Raw genomic sequence first — 3,985 nt, 5'->3', positions numbered from 1 at the left:
TTTCCTATTAAAGGAGAATTTTTCTAAATCATCAAGTAAATCATGAAAATTTTACTGGTAATTATTTTAAGATATGTAGATCTCATCTCTGTCTTTCTTTCTCTTTCTCTCTCTCTCTCACACACACACGTATACATACACACACACACAGAATACACATATATACGATCATGGCTCTCCATTTTTTGGAAAGAATATGCAACTTTCTAACCTAGTCATCTCAATCCTTTGATAGGGTGTTGCACAACAAAAGCTTAAAATGTTCAGAGGTAATACTTAATTGCTAGCTGTCCATTTTGCTAAGTAAAAATCCAAACAATCAAAACAGAGGAAAAACCCTCATATCACATATATTTAGACTCCAATACATAAAATGTACTTAGAAATTCACTGTTTTACAAAGTACTTTGATTTTTATATTAATTTTATTAACAAGATTAGCAGATGGTACATATCTGACATCCTTAAACAAAAAGAAATTTGTAAACAATGAACACTTAAAATAAAATGGGCATTCTTTAAGTACTACAATTCATTAAACCAGGCAAGTTAGAATTCCTATGTCCTATAACATTCTGTCATAGTTTGAATTATTAGATATTTTTGAAAACAACATTGCATTTTTATAGTATTTTAATATCAGGTTTTACTATTCTTCTTACACCCCACATACAAAATGCAATTGTGAGATTTTACTCTACTACTCAAGACAAGATAATTTTGCAACAAAATCTTATTTGGAATCACTTTACTAGGGAATTTAGGCTTAATTTATACCATAGAAATTGAAACCATTAATTTTAGACATGACACCCAAAGAAAATTAGTAACTAGTTAGTGTATTTCCACCCATCATGCTGCCATCCTTTGTTAAAAATACAGTTCTGACTTGCTGTCAAGATATTCTTAATTGGTTGAGTTTTACTAAAGATGAGGACTTTATGGTTTCTTCCTATAAGATCAAAGAGATGCATTTATAAGATAACTGTATNAAAGGAGTGTTTAAAGATCTAAAGATATAATTATTTAAGAGAATTTTGGGTAATGACTTAGAATAAAACAACTTCCCATACATTTAGTGGTGATGTGAATTACTAAGAGTGGTAATTAAAAAACTCAATCTACCATTTATGCATAAGAGATTGTGAACTAACCATCTTTGGAGCTCTAATTTTGAAATGTTCTCTGCTATTTATAAGGCAATAGAGGTGAGCCACTTATTCTTTTCTAGCATTACAATATCCTTATTAGTGAAAATCATTTTCTTTTCTACAGTGCATTAAAACAATCTACAACAAGTAGACAAAATTGAACCACTGAGGTAAAATTTTGAATTTAAAGTTAGCTTTCTCTTTTTAAATTCTCTTTTCTTTTATTCCTTGGACGAATAATTGTCAGTCCAAAGAAAGTACCCTAAGGCAGTTCTTTTTGAATTAGCTAAATCTTGGGCTTTGTGACCCTGACCTGAAGAGTCGGAATTAGTGCTTAAGGCAAAGATAACTATGTATTCAGGTAATCATGTAATTTATCATCCTAACCGGGAAAATTCTGAGAGTAAAATGGTAAGCTATGATTAATTTCATCTGGAAAAACAAGCAAAAACTGTGCTCTTTTGCCTTGACCTCTCTTTCTATATAAGCCGCCAATGAGATCCAACCAGCTTTAAGGCAACAGTCAGAGACTACCCATAAAGGGTGATCTATGTAAGATTACAACAAACTGACTCCACCAGTTCTTCTCTCCTGGGGAGTATAAGTAAGTGGTGTAAAAAGAGAGGAGCAGGGGGCAACTTCTGGGTGTGTGAATGTTGGCATGAGGTTACCACAACTGTTGGTCCTGGAAAACCTGATGAATCGACAAGGCTGATTGATGTACACTCAACCTTGGAAACACTAGAACACGTTCCTGAGCGACCTCTCTTCTCTGGTTATCCTTATCATGAACTCCCATCACCTAATGTAATATGAAAACATCACCTCCTTGCAACGTTACTACACAACACAATGCAGACTACCATTATCATTGAAATTTCAGTTCTGTGGAAGACAGATAGGTGGCATGGGAGAGGAAGTAAGTCACCATCACCTTTTGGTTCACGTTTAGGTTTCAAAGGTGAAAAGTAGAGAGGGTATTAATAATAAATTTAGATACTTGTGCAAATGTGTAAGTGTATTGCCTTGAATACTGTTCAATTCTTAAACAATTTCAATGACCAGAGCAAGTAATATTTTACCAGGCATTACAAAGACTGGTCTAACCAATAATTTCACAATATCTTCAAAAAAGGGCACTAAGTGAGAATAAATTGACAGGTTGAAAAATAAATTGACAGGTCAGAAAATAATTTTAAAGTGCAAAATATGAGAAAATGGAATTCTTCTGAAAGTTTTGTAAGTAATCCAAATATGTGCTTAAATACTGAACTCAAGAATGTCTATTGAAACTGTTAGAACAAAGATTTGATCTACTGCCATCTAGTGGAAGTTTAATTTATATTTAATTATTAGGTGTTCATAAAAACAAAGGAAAAACAAAATAGCAGTCTAATTTCAAATTCCAGGGATTCTAAGTGATTATCTATCTCCTTCAGTGGCTTCAATATTATGGTGCTCTGAGGCTGTCACCAAAACACCTGGGACACCATCTGAAGTGTAGGAGGGGTGAGGGAGTAGGCTCTGAGGTCCCACCCCTAGTCCAAGCAGAGCAGTTACAGTTTTACCTGTTCTTTTGGGGGGGNTTTTTTTTGGGGGGGGGGTCCTCCTAACGTTTGCTCCATAAGTTCCATTTGTTAGGATTACCTTTCTTGAAGTTAACCTGTCAACCTAAGGTATTCACCTCTTCTCTGAAGAGCAGGTTGCTCAGTTCCCTGGACACTTGAGTTACACTGTTATCTAAAGTGTCAGAGCAGAGGACTTCAAAGGGAGACAGCTGCAGAACACATCTTCACAGCTCCTTGATCTCTGGAGTGCATACATATACTTCTAAATTGTCTTAAAGGGAAATCTAGAGTTTACTTTTGGAATGTTTGAGGGTAATTTGTTCTGATAAAGGTGAAATGGGGAGATGACTGTTAGTCCAAGAGATAGTATCCATTTAAGGTGGCTAAGTACTGACATGTTAAACTTCAACTCAAACCTATTGTGACAAATATTTGTTAAACTTGTAGTACATGAAAACCACATAATATTGTATTTATCAAAGAGTACTTATCATTTGCAGAGAAATGCTGAAATGGGTAAGGATAAAATGATATGATGACTGAATTACTTCAAAATAATATAGGAGGAAAAAATTAAACGGGGGCATGGAGAGGGTACAACTGGCCTTTGGTTGATGGTTGTTTGGACTGGGGTAATAGCTATGTGGTAGTTTGATATACTATTACTTACTTTTGATAGCTCCAAATTTTTTTCATAATAAAAATATATTAATACTACTAATAACGAAAGCAGCATTTAGAAACCACTGTTTATGCCCAAATGAAAAAGTAGCTATGTTCTAAAGCTCCTTGGTGAGAGAAAAGAGACCACATTTTTTATTCAATACAATGTTTTATGTACATAATGATTAGGGGCCTGCGTCAATCCACAAAAACCTATAAATTTTTATTTTACATTTACTAATCACTATGATTTAGCTCATTTATGGATTTAAAAATATTTTGTGGTCTGGCCTTGTGTCTGCTTCCCACATAATATTATTTTTATGCAGTGGTATGTTCCATAGACGGAGAAAGAAGAAAACTTAGCTATACCAGATACATGTTTTTCAAACTATCACTCATCAGTCTGGCCCTATGGACATATGATACAATATTCTCACCTGACTCAGCACAGTTTTTAAACGAAAAGGACACTATTATGAATTACTGAACAAAGCACTTAAATTGAGACTGCCCCAGGCCCACCAGGACATAGTTGCCACATCTATAAGATAAACACTTATATATTCTTGTGTCATAGAAATTCAATTATTTTTCTAGTTC

This window comes from Hipposideros armiger, unplaced genomic scaffold (assembly GCF_001890085.2).
Source record: "Hipposideros armiger isolate ML-2016 unplaced genomic scaffold, ASM189008v1 scaffold_300, whole genome shotgun sequence".
NCBI lineage: Eukaryota > Metazoa > Chordata > Mammalia > Chiroptera > Hipposideridae > Hipposideros > Hipposideros armiger.
This window is presented reverse-complemented; position numbering follows the sequence as displayed.